This window comes from Ceratotherium simum, chromosome 8 (assembly GCF_057802395.1).
Source record: "Ceratotherium simum simum isolate JZ-2026a chromosome 8, ASM5780239v1, whole genome shotgun sequence".
Taxonomy (NCBI): domain Eukaryota; kingdom Metazoa; phylum Chordata; class Mammalia; order Perissodactyla; family Rhinocerotidae; genus Ceratotherium; species Ceratotherium simum.
In genome coordinates this window covers 28221252-28245140 of record NC_141907.1, presented here as the reverse complement: position 1 = coordinate 28245140, position 23889 = coordinate 28221252, and the positions used below count along the sequence as shown (strand labels likewise).

Sequence of the window (23889 nt, the reverse complement as noted above, 5' to 3'; positions counted from 1 at the left end):
GTGAGGTGGTTTCTAATGGTTTGCATTTGGCAAATGGTTACTCTGAGTGTCTTTGCCTCTCATCATATGGATTCTTACATACCAGCCCCCAGCCCCATGCAAACATCATTCCTTCCCCAAAGCCTCCAGATTCTCAAGATAGATATATAGAAAAGGGCTTTGAAAATGCGACTCACAGCAGAGAAGCTGACAAAATTCTTATTAAAATAATGTATAGAAGTAGTGATAACTGGCATGCACTCATCACCATCTAATAGTCTTCTATGAGACCATAGCCTTATGATGACCTCCTCTCTCTTCCTTCCTCCTTAGGATCTTGAATCAGTGTGTCTCATCCAACAGTAGAACATGAAAGAATTGACAGTCTGACATCCTTCTCTGAAGGCTGAGAACAAGATAAGATGGAAACTCGAGTTGAGTGGGGTATGGGAGAAGACAGTTCAAGAGTAGAATAGACTGATAGATCTTAGTGGTGGAAGAGAGGCAGCACATAAACCAAATGGATTTCAGGAGACGCAGAGTCATGCACAGGCCCAATATCTGAATCAGCAGAAGAGTCTCTCTCTCTCTCCCTCTCCCTCTCTCTGTCTTTCTCCATCTCCCTCTTCCTTTCCTGAGAGGAAGTCCAGAATTATGTTTTAGATCATGCAAATTTAGAAGAAAAAAATTATCTGTTTGTAGTCCAGTTTCACTGTTTCTCAATTACTTGGGTAAGTATATAATCTCTCTTTGCTTCAGTTTTCTCACCTATAAAATGGGTAGAATAGTAGTATCAAACTCATAGAGTTGTTGCTGTGATTAAATGAGTTACTATTAGTAACATATTTAGAACAATGCCTGGAATTATAAAAATAAAATTACAATTATTATTTAGTGAAGTTTTTCTGCTTGCTTGTCCAGATTTTAACTTTTATCTTCCTCAACATATTTGGAATTTCTGAGTATGCGTGGCAAGTCTCTCAAATCTGCTGCCTGGACAGCCATCTCAGGTAATAAGTAATGCTGCCTAGTGCCTGATAACTTTAAGACAATTAACCGCCTAAATATTGGATTCACCAGGACCATAAATCATGTAGATGTGAGCAACCCTAGAAAATTTGCCTCATGTTATGATTTTTAAGGCTCCAGAATCTGGCAGTCTTGCTTCTCACAACAATTTGCCTTTATATCTGAAACTTCCATCATTAGAGATATTTTTTGGAGTACATAAGGTGACCATTTACATTTATGTCCAAACTGGGGCATTTTTGAGAGTACAAACGCATATTATGAATAATTATACTGGCATAATTGGGACTATTAACGATACTCAGAAAATCAATATGTAAGGTATGGTTACCTAAGGATTAAGTCTCTCTCTCCAGAGGTTCCTATTAAAACACAAATACGGTACCAGTAACAGCAACTTAATTTGCTCACTTGTTCATGTAACTCATCAGATTGACACCTCAGTGAGCAGAATCAGGAAGGAATGGAATATAGAATAGGAAAGTCTTGGTCTAGAGTAATGAGGCTTGGTGAATACAGAGTGGTGACTTCATGAGGAGGTAAGTTCAGTTAAGGTATTTGTGTGAGAGATCCGGACATAAAGGCTGCAGTCAGGAATCACAGGAGGAGGTAAGGGAATAATTTTGAAATAAGAGAGCCTGAAGTCTACCTCTGTCACTTCACAATTTAGCCTAGAGCAGACCTTGGGTTTGGTTGGCAACTCTCTGTCCAAGATCTGTCTCTGGGGCCAGGCCTCACCTTAAGTACACTTCCAGGCTCAGACCTCTCAGATTCAGCATTTGAGTGAGTTCATTTCTAAGTGGGTTAACTATTTTGTATTTTATGCAACACATTTTAGGTCAAGTCTGAGGAACTCAAATTGCTTTCCTCATTTAAACTGCCTTCAGGCAGGTACTCATATGTGTTTCCTGATAAACTTACACTTCCCATAACCTTATTTAAAGATCAAAAAAAATTTTTTTAAAAAAAGAACTTGGTTTAAAATAATGATGAGGTAAAAAAAAAAATTGTTCCATATATTTTACTTGAAACTGAAATTAGACAATATGAATACTAATCATCCCAAATTAGGAAAATATAAAGTAAGATAATACAAGCGAGAAAAAGAGCAGGAATGGTGACAGAATTTTATACATTTCTTGGACTCCTGCGCCTCCTAAAACCTCTAAAAGAAAGATTACATCAGACTAGTTAAACAGGCAAGGAAGACCTTATTCAAGACTATCACAATCAGGGAGAGAGATTTAATCTATCTCCACTGAACAAAAGGTGAAGTGATTTTTATTTTTTATTTTATTTTAATTTTTTAAAGAACTGAAGCAATTTACTTACTTATTTATTTATTTTGAGGAAGATTGGCCCTGAGGTAACATCTGTTGCTAATCTTCCTCCTTTTTTCCTTTGTTCTCCCCAAAGCCCCAGTAGATAGTTTTATGTCATAGTTGTACATCCTTCTAGTTGCTCTATGTGGGATGCCACCTCAGCATGGCTTGATGAACTGTGCTGGATTTTAACTGGCAAACCCAGGGCCGCCAAAGCAGAGCACGCAAAATTAGCTGCTATGCCCCTGGGTCAGCCCTGGAGTGATTTTTAAAATGTGGAGTGAGATAATGGAAGTGTACTGAAGGATAATTAGGTGGAGGGTAGTCAATGTGCTTAGGCCATCTATGTTTGCTGATTGTCACTTTTTGAAGTTAGGCTCCTACCATCCCACAGAACCTGGGAGATGGGGACCCTGTCTTTCTCTCCTTTTTATTGAAGTAAAATTGGTTTATAACATTATATAAGTTTCAGGTGTACAACACTGTAATTTGACATCTGTATATACTATACAGATAGTATCTGTATATATACCCTGTCTTTCTTGATAATTACATTTCCCAGGTCCTTGAGAAAGACATTTATGGATTGCAGAAGATTTACATCTCAAAAGGACAGAGAAAGAATTTATAGTCGCAAGTTTTCTAAAGCAATTGCTCTATGAAAAGCAAGATCAGGGGCTGATAGTCAAGACAAATCCTGCCAAAAGTTTAGTCAAGCTTTGGGGAGCTGTAAGGCCCTCTTGGTCTGATCTTCTTGTGGTGTGTTTAAATAAAAAACCAAGCACTTTTCTTCTCTGATGGATTGGACAAATAAAAGAGTCAACAAATGGAAATAATCATATAATCGCATATTCGATTAAAGAACTATTAACATTTTATATCATTCTAATTTTCTCCATATTTTGTGACCATCTCCTAAAATAGCTTCCCTTTATAAGCTCCCGAACTATCTTTTGCTCACCCTGCCTGTGTCAACTTCAGCACTATCCTCTCTTCTTTATTACTAGAGTGGCTATGTTTATGAACGGATGTGAAATATAAAGACACACTACAGTGAACCTCTCACTATAAAACCATTTGTTTGTCAAGAAAACACTGTAGGCACATATTTCACCAAAGGACAGAAACTATAGCTTTCATAAATTTTGAAAATAAAGATTTATAATTAAAAGAAATGGTAACATAACATTATAGAAAGACCCTAACATAGCTATCACTTACATAGGAATCTCAAAGACAAATTAGCATGTTGTTCCATATCAGAATAAGATTTAACTCTAAATTAAACCATGATTTTATTTTAATTTTCGGATTTCAGATGATAATTTTAGATCAGAACCATACATTGTCAAATTGAAAAAACTTTAGGCACTCTGAACCCTAACTTTGTATTTTACCTTAGTCAAACAAGCCAGTTTCCCTTATGGCTATCAATAGTCATCTTTAATAAAAGTACCTTCAAATATTTTTAATTTGAAATTTGCAAAGCATCAGATGTAAGGCCTTGCATTTTATATTTTTATACAGAGAGATATCAAATATTTATGCAGTACCTATTTTGTTTCCAGAACGGATATAGGCCATTAGGGAATACCAAATAATGACAAATCTCTATCTTATACTGATCTTCTGTTATAAGCTTTTAATTGTGCTTGAAAAATAAGACTAATATTTACTTATTCAAGACTCATTGAGTATAGAACTACAGAATTTGACAGTGTGATAGATGCAGAAGGGAGTCAAATATGAGATTCTTCAGTCTAAATGGATCTTTATGACAAAAGGAGCATTAGATCTCTCCTTAAGTGATATATACAATTTGGTCTCAATCAATTATTGAGTTTCTACTGCATATCACCCATTATGCTAAGAGTTGGAAATATGAATATGAATACGATCCTTACCTGCAAGAAATCTTTACTCTGGAAGTAAATAATTCAATATAATTTGATAAATATAGTAATAGGCATATAGGGGAACATGGTCTTCCCATAAAGAGTAGGGGTATCTATCACAGGTTATGGGTAGAAAAGTGTGAGAAAAAGTTTCCTGATTGAATTATTTTCTCAGCTAAATTTTGAAAGACATTTATAATTTTTCTCTGTGAAAGAAGACAGCATAAGGAATTGAAGTTTGAAACAGCACTCCTTAGGAGCAACATGAGTTCAGGGTAAGAATCTGTCTTTGTTTATGGCAAAATAGCTGACATCTTCCGTACTGCCAACTACAACATGGATATTCAACTAATGTGTGATGAATGAGGTCCTGCATAGATGGGTGAATAATTGAATGAAGTGATAGCATCTGCGGAAAACTTGAAGCCATGTTTTGATGATAACACATAATTCATGAGGCAGGTTTTGGTAAGGATGAGGCTGGAGAGGAAGATAGGGAGCATACCACTGATACCTCCATGTGCCAGATTAAGGAGTGAATTTAGGTTAGGATCTGCTGGAGAAGGAGAAGCCAACATAGAAGAGGGATATGTGAATAGTCAGTTTTCAGGTGATTAAGTTTCAGTTACATCCATAAAGTGGAGAATGCCTTCTGCAAAATTGTTGAAGGTTTAGACTACTTTATTAATAATGTCATTAAGTTTCCAGATGTCATAGCAGAAGAGATAGGAATGAGCATCAGTGGTCGATGAGCCGGGGCTGAATAGATCATGACAGTCAGATGGTGAGATTAAGATACTGAATCGTAAATGGAAGAAACGGAGATGGTGCTTTCCTTTTCTTAGTGAGGTGGAGTACAACATAGCAGATGAGTTTGGGACTGACCTCAAACATCCCAAAAGTAGTTCAATTCTTTAATGGTCAAGAACTAATAGTTTTCAAGTCACAGAGAATAAGTGCCAGAATGAGGGACTTTGACTCAAACGCCTTTGAATAGGAAATATAGGGTTGGACTTTACAGGGCATTAAAAGAAGAGATTAGACAAACTCTTCTAATAATAATAGCTAAGCTTAGTTGGCATTTACTACATGACATGCATTCAATTATCTTATGCATATTAATTCTTTTAATTCTTGCCACAACTCTAGGGAATAGGTATTATTATTTTTTCCATTTTACTGATTAAAGAATTTAGTACAAAGCTAATGAGGAACTGGCTCAAGGTTATACAGGTAGTAAATTTTAGAGATGGGATTTAAACATGAGTCTGATTGAAAACCTTGTACTTTTGAATACCACCCCTTGCTGCATGTGGAAGAAACTTTAAACTACCTTTGTCTTTGTTAATAAAAGACTCAAAAATATTAAAATTAAAAAAGAAGTTTCACTCCCTTCTATTAAAGTAAAAGTTTTTTTTCTTAAAATTGAAAACTGAAATATACATTTCCATTCACCATGTGAGTCCCACACCTTGGAAGACCTTTTTACTCTAATTATGTCTTAACATCTGGATATACATTCTAAATTATACATACACAAAATTTTTGTTTGATTCCTTGTTAAAATGAATAAATGATAAATAATATAAGCATTGGAAATTATGGCTGCAAAAGGAGGATTTTACAATAGCAATAGAGGGCTGTTTACGAAACCCCATTCTCACATACAATATGGGATATATTGTGCTTTAGGAATTTACTCTCCTCTGTCACATATAGCAGTTGCTTGGGGTTATGTCAGTATATTATTACCAGCATTGCTGCAAAAGCTGTAAGCATAAAGTGTGCCTTGCCTTGCAATAAATTTTCCACACTCTGTGAGGAAGTCAGCAGTATAGTTGAACTCAGAATGGTGGTAAAAAGACTGGCTGTGTCAACTGTGACTATGACAGGCAGTAAAACCAGAGCAAAGCTGCAGCTCATGGTACATGACATTTTCTAAAACAAAGAAAACCAAACATGATATAGTATTCAAAGACAGCACTGAAAATGACATCTGGCATACCCTGCAACCTCAGAGATTATCTTCGCTTCTCTTTTTTCCCTCCTCTTCCTCTTATCTTTCTACTTCTAGTCTCTTTCTTAATGTGGTGCTTAAACCATCAATTTATGTTTGAGCACCATGTCATTAAACCCAAAGGACATACACATACACAAATTTACAATTTTTTAATAAAACATGCATTTCTCCTTGACAAATTACTGTTTATTTTTTTTATTCAATTTACTTATAATTTTGACAGATTTTCTCAGGTTTTTTCTTTTATAATTAATAGACAGCCAAATTATAGATCTTTAAGGTTTTGCTCAGCACTTAAGTACTTTCTAAAACATGCCTTATACTTTCCTTTGTGATTTATTAACTAAGAGCAGGCTAACTTTTCGAAACTGGAAAAAACAATTATATCTATAGCATCCATTGACCTTCATTATCCTAAATAAAGCAAATTTGAGAAAATATTTAATGAAACAATATTAGTCAGTTTTTTAATAAGGTAACTTCTTCTGGTCAGTTTTCATTTGAGAACAATGTGTTATCATTTTTAGGGGTAACAAAATAATAAAGTCAATACTTTAAACTTCCATGTTTACAAAGAAAATGTATTGGAAAGAAGTCTGAATGGCCTCATTCTCTGTCTTTGGAGTAATGGTGTATATTCAAAAGTTTTATAATCCTATTGCATTTTCTTTGTTGTCCAAGTTATAAGATGAAAATAATGTGAATACATTTTAAAATTTAGTTATTTTGTGTATGCTGTATTTAATGCCACACACCAATAATTCACATCCCCCTCTCCTCCTGGGCACAAGGCAGTATTACATGTTTCGATACTCTGGAAGTAAGTATTGCCACATATTTTCCTTTGGGCAATGGAATCTGCCTACAAGTTACAGCCTTCCCTCTCTCCCTTTTGTGCTGGTCATGGTAGAACATCTTGATAGCAAGTGGCCACAAGGTTAAAGCAGTCCAGAGCTGCCGTAAAATGGAAGTCAGCTTTCCTGGAGAGTCACTCAAACTTGACATGGCATAGCATGAGCAAGAAAGAAACTTTGGTTGTAAAACCACTGAGGTTCTGGTGTTTCTTGTTACCAAAATATAACATAGCCTCTTCTGAGAGAAAAAATAAACCATTTCAAACTCAATTAAATGTTGCATGATAACCTAAAGTATAACAGCTACATCTCTTTAGGTAGTTGTGTATGACTGGCATCAACAAATGAGCTAAGTAAAATACTGTATACACATGCATACTTGGAAAACACTTTAAGATACAGCCAATAATGATTAACATTATGTATGAATATTCTTATTTAAGATAAAAGAAGAAAACTACAGAATCAAATTGCACTAATTTGAAACTTAATGAACTAAAACACATACACACATGTGCATGTGCACATGCACACACACACGTTTTTTCACCACTAGTACCTAAACAAAGAAAGGGTCACATCAACTTTAGCTAGTGATGGTAACTGAGAGATAGAGAGAGAGAGAAATGAAATGGGACAATATTAACACTGCGAAAAGGCCCCTAATCATATTCCCATAGCTAGAAGCTACATTGGTGTGTAGAACAAAATTCTCATCAAGAGCCTCAAATCTGAAAATCAATAATCTTCATGGATATCCTCAGGCAGTTGAAGAAACAGCTGTGTGGAAGAAACTGGTGCAACATGGAAAGTGAATGAGTGGGACAACTCTCCTGTAAGTCAAAGCTCCAGTACCATTCATTGACTTACATTATAAATCCAGAGACATGAAATGCATGTTGGAACAGGATACACACAGTCCTAACTAAATAAATATCTCCTTGGCCTAAAGTATGTAACAAATCCTCAAAATCAAAAGCAAATCATTGATAATATAATGAAGAGTGTACTGTAGGTGACAATAGAGAGCTCTTCCTGCATTTCCGAAATTCAAAGCAAAGTTCTAAACACCAGAATATATGATTGCTAAGATTTTACCAAACACAAACAAAAAAATTGACAGACATCCAGAGGGAAAAAAGAAAGAAAGAAAAAAAGTAAGCTAGACACTTGATTTCTCTAGGTTTCTTTGTAGAAACCCAATTACAAAAAACAATAGAAAAGACAACAAATTTCTAAAGACACAAAAAGTCCAAGAAAGCTATGCCTTAAAAATTATCATTCAAATGAAAAGACAAACATTCTCAAATTTGAAAACACTCAGAAATGAAAAATCTATAAGCTCTTCTTTAAACGACACCAAAAAGCAGTATTTGCCAATTAAATATAGTCAAATATGAAAAAAATAAGAAAATAAAATATTTTTAAAAATTCTGCAATGGTAAAGCTATAGTAGAAAAAATTGTGGTGAATGAAGAAAGAATGAAATACTAATAGAGAAAAATAAAGGAATTTTGGTAGAGGGAAGCAGCATGAATAAATATTGAAAGGTAGGAATGAATGTCAAGTTCAGGAAGGACATTGCAATGTCCATGTCTAAGATCCGTGCTTGGGAGTACTGCTATATAAACTTGGAAAGCTGTAGGTATAAAATATATTAAGAAAGAAGATTTCGGAGCAAGGATGTAAAATAAAAATTTTTGTTTATCGGAACATATTCTAAAAAATTATACAGAGTTGCTTAGAAAAAGGAAGAAATAGAATCAAGGAAACTATGAGTTTATTATAGTATTCTTAGCAAGGGGAGTAGACGATGAATGGAATACATTGATGGATACAGTTGACATCTTGAATTGAAAAAAAAAGGTAGAAGGAGTGTTGTGCTAATGAAGGAGAGAGGACGCTAATTTGCTTCCTTTCATAGTATTGTGTTAGAATTGTGGGACATCCAAGAGATAATGTTTAGAAGAGAGTTTGAAATATGAAACTGGAGCTCATTTCGATTTGAAAATCATCAACACAAAGTTGAAACTTGACACCAGGGGAATCGATGAGTTCTTTGAGGAAGAAAATATAAAGATGAACAACAAGCCAAAGATTCATTACACTCAGAGGGAATAAAGAGGAAGAGATATAGGCAATTAATGAGAGTAAAACTTGCTAAAGAGGATACCAAAGAAAAAAATCAAAAAGGAAAAACAGTACAGTTTAGTGTTACATAGGCCAAGGATAGAGATTATCTAATTAACATATTGATTGACAGTTAACACTGTCAAATGCTGTATGTCAAAGGGCTCGATTAAGGAAGCAGAACCTCTATGAGTAATTTCGTAAGGGATTTTTTGCTCTCTCTCTCTTTTTTTTTTTTAAAGATTGGGCTTGGGCTAGCATCCGCGCCCATCCTCCTCTACCTTATATGCGGGACGCCTGCCGCAGCATATGGCGTGACAACTGATGTGCAGGTCTGTGCCTGGGATCTGAACCTGCGAACCCTGGGCTGCTGAAGTGGAGCTCCCGAACTTAACCACTACGCCACCAGGCTGACTATTTTTTTTTAAAAAAAAATAGGAATTAGATCGTGCACAATCATGAGAGAGGGAGAAGCAATGCCCCGGAAGGGAAGTTGGAGGATTAAAAGAATCACCAAGCACTCATTCTGAGAAGCCAACTATGACCACCACAAAAGTGGAGCCACAAACCTTCTAGATAAATCTTTAGGAGCAGTCCATGGGTCCAGAGTCCAGTGCTTGGTTGGAGCCACTGTCAGTCATTAGGGTCAGCAATCAGGAGAAGAGCTGGATGTGGAGTGGATGTGCTCTCTGTCTATCTGTTTACAACTATCTGTCTACACCTTTATGAGGCAATGGCTACTGCTTCATTTCTATTTTCCAAGTCTCTTACAAGTATCTCTGTAGACTAATGTTCACCAGGAACTATTCAGGGAGGAGAATTCCGGGAAACAGAGTTCCAGGCTAACCAAATTTACAATATACAGCTCTGGCACATGCATAAAGATACCAAAGCTTAGGAACCTGGAAAAATTTCCATTTGGTTTCATAATTAAGAAATGACCCTCTTGATTGCTCCTTATGTAGAGATGTGACAAACTAAGATTTCAAGGAATTAGAATAGAGTTTACTACATATTAGAGTTTGCTATATATTATTGTAAACAGAAACTTTGTATTGACAAAAGAGATAAGATAGTTAAATGTGGTAGCAGAGTCCAGGAGAAAACTGATGGTGGGGTTGATAAAGGAGACAAATTTATGTCTAGAGAAAAGGGAAATTAATTAGGAAATGTTATTTTATCACTTTTAAAACAAGGCTTGGCATAACAATAAAGTGCCTTCACTTTAGAGTCAGGTGAATTTCAGATGAATAATATATATTCTCTAAACTTCAGGCTTTCTAATATTTAAAGTGAAGATAATCATGTTGTCCGTTCATATGGTGGTTGAGGATAATAAAACATGTTCCTAGTCTTGGTACATAATAATAGTACAATATTACTGACATTTTTATTGGTACTGATATTCATACTATACTTTTTACATTCAAATTGATGCAGAGGTGATGATATTTGTGTTTGTATATATCACAGAAATTGATTGCAATGACACTCAGACTTGATATGTCAGCAATGGATACATTTTTCTATCAATGCCTTCTGAATGGACTTCTATTTGTAGATGTGCATAGCTTGTTTTGTTATAACTGAGAATTTATCAGATTTCAGAAAAGACATGTGGTCTGGATCTGTAAATGTTCACTGAATCTATCATGTAACTATATCTGAAAATTAGAGGTAAATAGTAGCAATGACTTGAATCAACCAAATGATAACCAATTAATTTGTGAGAAAACCTAAAAATATTGGTGATCATCACTCTAAGTTTTATTATAGTTAGCAGACACATGATAGTTACTTGCCTACTTTGGAAAAAATCCTGTTTTCCATATAATGAAAATTTAATATGACATATATTATATCCCTGGATTTTATTTTCCTCCAGTAAGTTCGTGGGATATTCTTATAGGTAACTTCAAAATCTGGAAAGATTAAGAAATTCGTTTGGTATAATAGTATGTGGTCTTCCTTCTTGGCAATTATTTTTCAATGCCTTTTCTTTTGTTTACATTCATTTGATAATAGCTCTAGAAGATTTTGGAAAAATGGTGATATATCATTATTAGCAATATTAGCCAAAACCAATTATATTTATCTAGTACTCTATGATTTCAAAATTTCTTTCACCTACCTTATTTCAGTTAATCGCCACATATGTTCTGTGATGCAGCCAGAGTACATATTTTCCCATTTTTATTGATGACGAAAATGAGGATCAAGAAAGTATAGTCCTTAATAAAGAATATGCAGATATTCAGTAACAGAATTATAATTAAAATGTCATTCTGGATCCAGAATAGCCAAAACAATCTTGAAAAGGAAGAAGGAAATTGAAAGACTCACAGTTCCTGATTCCAGATCTTACTACACAGATACAATAATCAAGACAGTGTAGTACTTGTGTAAAGATGAACACATAGGTAAATGGATTAGAATTGAGAGTCAAGAAATTAACCAGGTAAATGGATTAGAATTGAGAGTCAAGAAATTAACCTTCACATTTATGGTGAGTTGACTTTCAGTAAGGGCACCAAGACTATTCAATGAGGAAGGAGCAGTCTCATTAACAAATAGTGCTGAGACAAGCAAAACAATAGAGTTGGACTCCTTCTTTACATTATCCACAAAAATTAACTCAAAATGGATCATAAGCCTAAATATAAGTGCTAAAACAATGAAATATCTAGAAGAAACCATAGGAATATGTCTTCCTGACCTTGGGTTAGGCAATTGTTTCTTGGATATGATACCAAAACAACAAGCAATGAAAAAATAGATAATTTGGACTTCGCAGAAGTTGAAAACTTTAGTGCACAAAATGCCACCATCAAAAAAGTGAAAAAAATTCCACAGAGTAGGAGAAAATATTTGCAAATCATCTATCTAACAAAGGACTTATATTGAGAATTTACAAAAAACACTGACAACACAACAAAGAAAGACAAATAACCCAACTAAAAAATGAGGAAATTATTTAAATAGAATTTTTCTCCAGAGAAGATATATTATATATATATTATATATATATAAATGGCCAATAAGCGCATGAACAGATGTTCAACATCATTAGTCAGATAAATGCAAATCTAAACCACAATGAGATACTACACTCACTAGGAGGGTTATAATAAAAAATACAGACAATAACAAGTTTGGGAAACCTTATAAATTATTGGTGACCTTATAAATTACTATTGGGAATTTAAAATGGTTTAGACACTTTGCGAAACAGTTCAACAGTTCCTCAAAATGCTAAACATGGGGTTACTATATGACCCAGCAATTCAGTTACTAGGTATGTACCCAAGAGACGTAAAAACATATGTCTACTCAAAAACTTGTACACAGATATTTATAACAGCATTATTCAAAATAGACAAAAATAGAGACAATCTAAATGTCTATCAACTGATCAATGGATAAACAAAATTTAGTATATGCATATAAGAGAATTTTATTTGGCCATAAAAAAGAGTAAAGTATCAATAAAAGCTACTTCATAGATGAACCTTGAAAACATTCTACTAAGTGAAAGAAGCTAATCACAAATGATCACATACTGTGTTATGCCATTGGTGTGAAATTTCCAGGATAGGTAAATGCATAGAGATAAAAAGTCCATTAGTGTTTGCCTGGAGCTGGTGGTGGGTGGGAGGAGGTGTTGGAGTGGAGAATGAGAATGGGGAATCACCGCTAATATGTATAAGATTTCTTCTGAGGGAGTTGAAATATTCTAAAATTAGATTGTGGTGATAGTGGCACATTTCTGTGAATATACTAAAAGCCATTCATCTGTCTGCACCCTTTATCAGGTAAATTTTATGGTAAGAAAAATATATCCCAATAAAACTATAACGTCAATATGTCATTCTGTTACAATTATTCAAAAAAATAAAAAATGGCCTATTTTATTTTAGTGCTTTTAATCTATACACCCCTTTGTTCCCTCGGTGTGTATTTGTATATAAAATAGAACTTTACATTTAACTGACTTAGTTACTTGCACCTTAATATTAATTCCTATCCTTAACACTGTTCCTTATAAACTTTGTAGATAAGATGCTTTAGCCTTCTTAGGTGAAATATTTCTGCTCTGTGTTTTTATTTTATGCTTGTATATAATCACATTCTTTTTCTTTAATTAGAAGTTATATGGAAATAGAAGGACATACAAAAAAGAAAACATATCCAGTCACCATTGCTCTGAAATTCTATGTATAACTTCTATGACCATGTAGAGACCAGATCTTCTGATCAAGGCTCACAAGTAGCAAATTTCAGATATGCATACTAATAGTATTCAAATAAAGCTGATCTTAGAATATGGAAGTTAGTACTAGAAGTGTTAAAACAGATTGTTTATAACAAAATTGCAAAATTAACATTGTGTACCTGGTAGAAAAAGAAGGTAACATTTAGAGAAGCTTGATTTAACAAGTTATGATTTATGAAGAGACTCTAATTAATTAACAAATGCTGACTATTTTCTGTTATTCACACATGGTATAAAAAATATGAAATTACATCTATTTCTTGTATAATGAAGAGACTATGTTCTGAGAAATGCATCGTTAGGCAATTTCATCATTGTGCAAAACATCATAGAGGGTACTTAAACCTAGATGATATAGCCTAGTACACACCTAAGCTATATGATACTAATCTTGTGGGGCCGCCATCATATATGTGGTCCATCGTTGACCAAAACGTCATTTTGCAGCTGTGGAGCATGACTGTCATTGATTCTTAAATTTAAGATAGTAACATAGTTTGTAAGCTATAAGACTTCACGAAAAAATTAGAATAAAACACCACGACGGTACCTCTATGCACATATATAGACATTTCTAAAGACAACTGAGTTGACTCATTACTTTTATATCTAGTAAGTTTTTCATAATTATAAGTTCACCAAAATAGGTAAAATGGAATAATTAACCTAGCATCCTTTAAATAACATTGCTTTTTTAACTGTTTATTTTCTTGCCTTCACATTCCCTCCATTTTCTCAGCTAATCAGCTCCCACTGTTTTTTTATTCAGTTTGAATGGCCTACCATTTAGAATTTAAACATAATTTATAACCTTTCCAAAGTAGCCATCTTACAATCATGTGATGGCAATTAATCTGCAGATTATTAATGACTCTGGATGCATATAACCTTAATTAAAAATGTTCTTTGGCATAGAGAAATGAGAGTAATAAGAAACAGTAGAATTTCAACGAAGTTATAAAAATGAGTATTTTGGACTACTTGAAATTGTTCTTTCATTAAAATAAAGGAAAAGCACATCTTAAAGAAAACAAAGAGTAATATTTAACATATACATAGGTTTAATATATATGTATATATGCATGTACACATATAATGCATGTATATGCATGTATATATACATATATGCACATACATACATTCATATGTATTTATGTATAACAAGAAGTTAGATTTCAATTTTTTAATGTTGTATAGGAATGAATGTATGCATGGGATTAAGTAGGCTTTCTTGATTGAGGAAGGCTGCTCTCTTTGGATTCTTGACCTAGCATTTAAGGGGAAATTGAAAAGTAGGAAGACTAAAATAGATCAGATTGCCACCCACCCCTCTAAAAAGTATAATCTTGGGGCCGGCCCAGTGGCGCAAGTGGTTAAGTGCACGTGCTCCACTGCAGCAGCCCAGGGGTCGCCAGTTCGGATCCCAGGGACGCACTGGAGCACCGCTTGTCGGGCCATGCTGTAGCGGCGTCCCATATAAAGTAGAGGAAGATGGGCACGGATGTTAGCCCAGGGACAGTCTTCCTCAGCAAAGAGAGGAGGATTGGCTGATGTTAGCTCAGGGCCGATCTTCCTCACAAAAAAATAAAAAAATAAAAAGTATAATCTTAAGAGCTCATCCTTGAAATGAACTGTGTGACTTGCTTTGATAAAATTTATTTACAACTGTACTACACTTTCTCACAATGTCCACAGTTTTGAACAAAAAGCTCAGGGTTTTTTGAAAAGTCCAGTGCATCTATGTTGGTTAAATGATTGCAATGGAAACAGATCAGTCCTAGGTTCTTCATTAAGTCCATGAGGAATGAAGACAAACTTCCTTCTTGAAAAGTGCTTATAACCTTATAGAACGACACCCAAAACACACACATACATGTGAATCAAGCAGGAGGAAACAATTCTAAACAGTTCTGGATTTTCTTCCTTTAATCCAAGTTTTGAAACACAAGAGTAGTTTTTTTCCTTTAGTTATCTAAACACAGTAGAGACAGTACTAAAAAAATTCATTTTTAAAAACTCAACAGAAATATTAACTAACCTTAAGTTGACATTTTTATAGAAACTAAAATCAAAGTACATCTAAGATTCTGCTAACACAATTTTAAGCATGTTAATATTTAAATATTTTGCGTTATAGTTTATTCAAAGCCAAATTTTCCTTTCCTGATGTAGTGCCCTGGACAACTATTTAAACACCAAAAACAAAAATTAAGACAACAAAATGTTCCTTAGTCAATCTCTTACTTTACGAATGGATAAATATTTTGTATTTTATAGGACACCCAATATAGCTTTAGAGATGACATCTATAACGTTATCAAAGAGTAATAAATACAAGTTCTTATTAGCACTAGCTCTACTCACATATATTCATTGTGATAATTACTCATAGAATAAATTGTGATATTGCAAGCTGTAACTTTTTACCTCTTCATGACCAGAATTTCAACAGAATCTTCAAATCAAATTTTATTGTGTTTACACTGCCCATATCTAAATGGTAGATCTAAGAAACCAACTGGAATAAATTATGAAAATACCTTATTTCCAAGTCACTTATCCACATACAAATGTTTATAAAGTAAGCTTTATTATCACAAGAAGCAATTAAGACCACTGAATTTCTAATATTTCAGCATGCTTAAGGTCTCTCCCTTCCCTTAGCAGAAGAGCTGAAGACCAATATCTCATTTACCTTTCTAATTTTGTAGGTATTTTTATATCTGTCACTTGCATATGCATTACAGAAGCATACGCATATTCACTTTTTTTACCTGAATTGTCAGTTCTGTCATCAGATTACTTTTCTTTACTATCGATATTCACCAGCATGCTTAGAATGACCTTCTCTTCTTGATCTCCACATAATGACTTTCTGATTGTGTGTGTTTGTGTGTGTGTATGGTGTTCTTTATATCCTAACATGCCAACTCTGTCATGGCAATCTGGTCTGTTTTCCTCTTCCTACTTTTCAGTTTCCCATTAAACGCTAGGTCCAGAATCCAAAGAAAGCAGGCTTCCTCAAAAATCTTGGTGTTTCAGCAAATTTAGGAAATCAATTTTGATTAGAGACCCGAGTGAAAAACATCTTCTTCTTGGGTAGGTCATCAATTAAAACTGAAGATGCATTAGCCTTGACTTTGATAAAAGAATATTCTTCTACAGAAAGGCCTCTTTATATATTCATTAATTTGATTTTTTTATTCATTTTAAAAACTAATATTTTTAAATCTTTCCATGTGTCAGATACAGTTGAATCACAACAGAATATGATCTGTGGGCTTTTTCCCTTTCTGAGAGATGTGAGGGAGAAACCTTTCAACAGATGTCTCATGAAACTTGGCTCAGTAAGCCTGATGTTTCTCAAGAGACTGCAGTATTAATAGAAAGCAGAATATCAGTGGAGGAAAGAGGAAGAGACGGGAGAAAGACTAGGACTTGTCCTTATACGTCTGTCAGCTCTCATAATGGAAATAACAGCTTGACAATACATTTGATAAGACAGAAAACTTAAGAGTACTATGGACCTTTAATGTACTTATTTTTAATTGAGTTGTTTTGCATGATAATTCATTCATAAAAGGTAAAATAAATAAGAAAAATACGCATACGTATTGTCCCCCTCATTGTTAAAGTAGAATGGAGGACTAACTTTCCCCACTTCCTCTCCTATACAATTATTAGGTTAAATGGCTCATATATATCGTTACCCCTGGGGAAGATCCATTTTTATAGAATCATCTTCATCTTGACCCACTCAGTAAAAGTTGAATTTTACTGTATTAGCATTCACATTTTATAGATGCAGGAATTAAAAAGCAATGACATCAAGCAGCTTATAGCAACTGCTAGAAATATGACTAGAAATCAGGTCATTTTACCATAATGTATAATTTGGAATTATAAAGAGAGAATATGTAGCATGAATGTTCATAATATATTATAGATATATAAAATATGCTAATTGGCCATGGAGGAACTGCTCATCATGATGTAGAACCACAACGCAAACTTATAATGGCTCATGGAGTGAAGCTATGTATTCACTGTTTCCATCAGAGTCCAGCTTTGGGGCTAGATTAGGGAGAAATGCTGCTTAAAAAAGCTTTAGTTGTGCTGATGGGAAAATCTAATCTTTATGAGACAGAGTGATTTTTCTTTTTTTTTTTTTTTTGGTATATTCCTAGTGCTTAAACCTATGCTTCCTCTACATTTGGAACTCAGTATGCATTGGTTAAATAAATATAATAAGGGACAGAGACTACATCATCCTTCTGTTTTGTTCTTGCTAGAGTAATGAGCAACAGAGTAGAAAGCACGGTCAATAGTGCTTATCTCTCTTCAGCAGTATCCCCCTTACCCCTCCCCTGCAGTACTTCCCTTGGCACACTAGTTCTCATCATCTAGCCCAGGTTGTGCTTGAAGATTAGCTTTGACTGCCAGACACAAGCTAAGGAAAGAATTAGACAGAACTGTGTATGTTTTTTTATCCCCTCCACATCCCATCACACACTATTTTACTTTGAGGTATTTTCAAACGAGCAAAGCAGATATTATGCAGGATTTTTTTTTTTAAATAAAATCTGGACATGACTGTATTGGACAAGGTAATTGAGAGGATGTGACCACCAGCTGACCCTAGAGTTGGACCCCGGCAATTGGAGGCTCCTCATCCCCTCCCTTGTCCTTGAAATGTGCACTCCACATGCCTTTCCCACACTAGAAGCTGCCCCAAGGACACAGCATTGAGACAGTAATGTGTTGTTCAGACCATCTAGATGGTAAATGTGACTGAACCCAGTTAAGCGGTCTATGTAAACTTTTAAGATTCTGGCGGGCAGGGACGGAGATCTACTCATCTTGTGGCCATCCAAGACAAGCCTTGGATGTAAGTTCTCTTGCTTGTTCAACCTGACACCTACCATCTGAAGTGATGTGCCTCTTTCTTCGGTCTCTCCTTGCCCTGCACGTATGGGGGCCAGTTTGTGAACCAATAGGCTGATATATAGGTTAAGAGGAAAGAAAGAAAAAAATATTAATAATACCAATAATTAGTGTTTATAACATGATGCATTATGGTAAACCCAGATCATAAAAATATTTCATACTAAACACAAATAATCACATTTCTTTGTGAGAAGATTGTTTTTTCCCAAGATAACAGTAACAACAACAAAAATATAGCAAAAGCCTGTTAGAACAAAACAAAGCTCATGGTAAGAATTTAACTTCTGACAATATTCATAAGTCTATTTTAAAATTACACTCTCTCTTAGAATTTCATTATTGCTCTATAGTTTGGATTTATTTTTTAATAATATTTTAATGTTAATTTCCACAAAATAAATTACAGTTCATTAAATATAACAGTGAGCACATATCTACAGTCATTCTTTTGAAAAAACTTTTAAAGGTCATTATATTAATGCTTTATACGTATTATTTTTCAATGAAATAAACAAACCTTTTGAGATTTTTTTCCTTTCTGAAATCATATCCTATTTGTCCTCGTCAGAAGAATCACGTACTGAGGCAATTAAATGAGGCAATTGTTAGCTGACTAAATAGATGAAACACACACCGATGTTAATGAACTTGGTAAGACAGGTGGCCCAGTTTAATCAGCTTAAAGAACTCATCCAAAACCTTTTGCCAATCTTACCATTATGTAGCTTTGCAATCTGCATTATTTTGATATTGTAATAAAAGCAGTCTTTTGGGTGGTGAAGTCCATTAAAAGATTATAAGTTTTTATTCAGGAGGTTAAAATTTCAGAATGTTTCCCAGCACTAGCTCTCTGTTAAACTAATTTAGAACAGACGAAGGCACGGTCTGAGGATTCCATTGAAGTAGGAAAAAATAAATACCATAAGGATTGAGAACTGTTCACAAATTTTTGAATCGATCAAAGGTAAATGGAAAACTAGAGAGAAGGAAACAGAAAATTAAAATGAACAGGCATCAAAGAGCATTAGAGTGGGATTCAGGTTGGTGAAAGCGGCATGAAACACAATGTTAAGTCGCTAATGAATGTAAGCAGGACTGAACTTTCTGGTCTCTGTGCCTTCCTCTGACTTGCTCATCTCCTATTACCACCCTGACTTGCGGAATTAAAGCTCTGCTTAGTTTCTAAGCCGGGATTAACCTGGGCAGTGACTGCTCACATGGCCTCAGCAAATCACATTATAGGGTTTATCTCAACACAGTCTTGTTGCTGTGGACCTTTAAGCACTGCACTGGGTTATTTTGGGGGCATTCCCTGGCCACTGAAAAACAAGTTTTTCATATACAATTTGTCTTCTGCTTTGGTTAATGGACATGCCTGTTCCCTAGTGAATGGGGGGTCCTAGGCATTCATTATATTATTTATTTGGTAATTTGTTAAGCAAATATGGATGAGCAACTACTCTGCTGTATGCTCTGTGCTAGGTGCTGGGAGATAATGATGAACAAGCCAATGACCTGGCCCTTAAGGAGATGAGGAGGGCAGACGGAAGGAAACAGGCATTTGTATTGCAGTGTGGAAAGAACCACAGTAGGGCTACGCATACAAAGCTTTGGTAACAATGAAAACAACAAACGGGATATCTAATTCAATCTCATGCATCAGAGGACTCTTTCTGGAGTATATAAGCTGAGATTTGGTGTAGGATGAATTTTCTAGGAAAAAAGGAGATATGAATTTGAGAGCTTTCCAGGCAGAGTTACGGAATGTGCAATAATAGGCCAGATCTAAGAGAAATCATTTTATTCCTGGATTTGCCACTCATTTAGAGTGGCTACGGAATAGCACAAGCAGGCAAGCGACACAAGAGTAGGGAGAAGGAAAGATGAGGCAGACCCATCGTTGGCACCGTCAAAGAGAAATAAATCTAGACTAAGGTAAGGAGAGGCTTTCTTCCAAAAGACTATTGCAATGGGGAGAACGCTACAATCTCAGCATCTGCAAGCATCTCAAAAAAAAACCAGAAAGACTTTTCCTCTATAGGGAAGGATGAACAGGGATACCAGGAACTTTGAGAGGAAATTGGGCAAGTGGGCACGGGCCAGCAGACAGCCTGACTGCGGCAGCTCAACAGGCAATGTCTCTGTGCTCAGCCCATCCTTGGAATGAGCATGTGCTGCACCTTAGGCTTGCTTCAAAGCCAACGTTTGGAGGTTAGCCAAAGTTTAGAGGCCTGTGAGAAGAGAGGCCTGACTAAAGTTTGATCAAGCCAAGTCAGTGGCTAAGGAACGGACAATTGTGAACATTGTCAGGACTCAAAAACTTGCCTGCTCGGTATTTGCCAGCCGGTTCTCCTTGGGGACTGAATCCTATTTTCCAGATTTGCAATAGAGAGCTTTCCAACTCTGAATGGACTGACTCCTCAGGCTCAGAGTGCCACCACCCTCAGGACTTTGATCATGGTGCTGCCGAGCTCTACAATAATTGGTTTGACAAGTTCACATGCCCTTGTAACACAGTGCACTGGAAATTGTGCCACCCCCAGTGGCAGCCTGCCTTGCATACACCACCTGGCGTGACAGCATCTTCCTTCAGCTCCAGGCCAGCCTTCACTGCTAAATTAACAGCCTGACTTGAGTCATGTCAGGAATTTCATGCTCAGATCGGTTTCGTATGCTTCTCTGTAGCTCTTTATTATCAAATCACTGTATTCTGCACACTTTTGGAAGACTCTAGCAAGATTCTTTCTGGCTGCCAAGATTGTTGCAGGATCAGCAACTATGATGGCAGAAAAGAAATTATTGTGTGCATTGAAATGTGATGACTTCATATTTTTATATATGTTTTGCAGATAGGTCTGGATTATAGCTGAAAAGAAGATCTAGGAAAATGCATGTTAGGCCAGAGTTCCATTTCTTTACATTATCTGTTTAGGTAAAACTACATTTAAATCTTAATTATTCAGACCAGGTATGTATCTTGAAGTCACATTTTGCTCAAACCTGAGGCTATACCCCAGGACAAGACATTCAAATTTTTAAGTACTCCACAAAACTTGCAACTTGCAATTTTATTCTGAGTTGTTTTAAAAAGAAATAGCATTTTGCAAAAAGTCAGGTAATTTTTTAAATTCTAATTTATTTTTTATAATTTTAGCAAGGTTCATCCAGAGTAGAAAAACAGTGACAGAATAATAGGCCATATTTTTAAAAATTCAGTTTTATTACTGCACACTATGGCTAAACTAGGTTAACAAAATATTGCCTAGCCAAGGGAAACTACTTTAATGATCAACTAAGAAAGAATTGTAATTAGCTCTGAAAAACTTTTGTATTATTAATTTGCTTAGTAAATTATTTCTTCCTAAGGAAAAAAAAGTCTCTTCTCAGTCTTTCACACTCCTTATCCCTGTAATTAGGAGTTCCAGATATTCTGCTAATTCAGTTAATAAACTGGTACACTGATATATTAGACAAATAAAGAGATGCAAACTAAATATCGATTTGTTGCAATTATGATTAAGAATAGCTGATATTTTTCTTGCCTTTTTATTTGAAGTTTGCTCAGGGTAAAAAGTAAAACTTGAGTTTATCAAATTTTTTTTCTTGAAGTTTGCAGAAGCAGTTGTTGCAGAACATCCAGCAAGAACAGTCGTTTCAAGGACAGAAACCAGGACAGAGGTATCGCTTCTAAGGCAAAGAAGAGGCCAGCTCTCAAGGGCAAGGGCAGAGCAGGGGACTGACCCATAGCAAAGGAGCCAAATAGACTCACAGGAAGTAGCTGCTGCTACCTGCGTCTCTCCTGCAGCTTCTGTCTTCTTTTAAAAACCTCGTGATCAGGGATAAAAGGATAGGACGAAGGAAGAAACATGACTGGAGGTGCTGTTACTATCATTTCAAGTTAACATAAAGGGGACTAATTTCTGCATGATTCTTATAGAGTCACTGCTCAATAGAAATGTAATGCAAGCCACATATGGAACTTTATGTTGTCTAGTGGCCATATTTAAAAAAAATAAAAGAAACAGAATAAAATAATTTTAAAGGGGCCGGCCCAGTGGCATAGTGGTTAAGTTTGTGTGCCCCACTTCAGTGGCCGGGGGTTTGTGGGTTGGGATCCTGGGCGCACACAGACTCACCGCTTATCAAGCCATGCTGTGGCGGTGTCCCATCGAGTAGAGGAAGATGGGCACAGATGTTAGCCCGGGGCCAGTCTTCCCCAGCAAAAAGAGGAGGGATGGCAACGGATGTTAGCTCAGGGTTATCTTCCTCACACACACACAAAAAATTTTAAAAATGTATTTTACTTAATCCAATATATCCACAAATATTATCTTTACAGCATGTATTAAAAATGATTAATGACATGCTGCATATTCTTTTTTTTTTTTAATTAGTCTTCCAAAGCTTGTGTGTATTATATACTTGGAGCACATCTCAGTTTGGACTAGCCACATCTCCTTTGCTCAGTTAGCCACATGACTACAAAGAGAAATTATAGACAGATTTCCCACAGTTATGCACTACCTTGTGGGTCATTTCTGGGATACTAGTTGGTCAACTGGTAAGAAATAAAGCCACGGTGGGACTGAAATTTGCTAAGAAGTTACTACAGCAAACTAATTAGCTGACCTAAAATTATCTAGAGTACTCTACATTGTTTGATGACTGTCTTTTTTTTTGGCTTTTTTTTAATTAAGGAAATGTCTCATCGTATTTGCAAAGAAGCACTTTTCAAACCCTTTTATTTTTGCTCCCTGTAGATTCGTTTCCTACATTCTCTTAATCTCTTCTCAAGTTTAATTTTCTGCTAAAAATGTCTCAAAGAGTCTAATATTATCTTTGCAAGTGTCAGTTATTTTGTGTGAGGGAAAGATCCTGTTCTTATGAAATTTTTCTTTGACGGTGGTGGGATTATTGAGATTGTTCAAACTATACAAATAATCACATAAATTATAAATTCTCTAATTGAATTATACGGTAAGGATTTTATAATATGAAGGAATACTATGGTTTAGGATGTTTCAGAACCTAGCTCTGCTGAGAAATTCTATACCTATTTTATGGGTTTGTCTTCAAAGAAAGGACATTGACGTGTAATTGTAACCCAGATGATATTGGGCAGGGAGTCATTGAACTGTGTGGTCCATTTGCTGCTGCTTCTTTGGGGTTGTTTAACAGTATAACACATAAAATGTTATTTTAGACATTGTTCTCCTCAATAGGGTATCCAGCTTTAGTTCAGAATCAAATTAGAGTATCTATCTGCCAAAAGATGTTCATAATATTCCTCGTATTATCACTGCAAGAGAATAAAGAATTTGCCAGAGACAATGCAGCTGCCAAAAAAAGTACAAAAGCATAACAGAGATCCAGTTCGTTTGTTTGTTTGTTCCCAAAACATGTTGTCTTCAATCCACCTGAAAAAATATAGTGGCTTGTT

The 23889-nt window shown here is 35.3% G+C and overlaps 1 long non-coding RNA gene across 1 annotated transcript in view; it reads left to right on the top strand.

Moving 5' to 3' along the window:
* The first annotated feature begins 922 nt into the window (after positions 1-922).
* Positions 923-23889, top strand: part of LOC147916418 (uncharacterized) — a 36840-nt gene continuing 13873 nt past the window's right edge. The window contains exons 1-2 of the long non-coding RNA XR_015552984.1: positions 923-989; positions 22059-22127. This is a non-coding gene — a long non-coding RNA (uncharacterized LOC147916418). The remainder of the gene's footprint in view (positions 990-22058; positions 22128-23889) is intronic.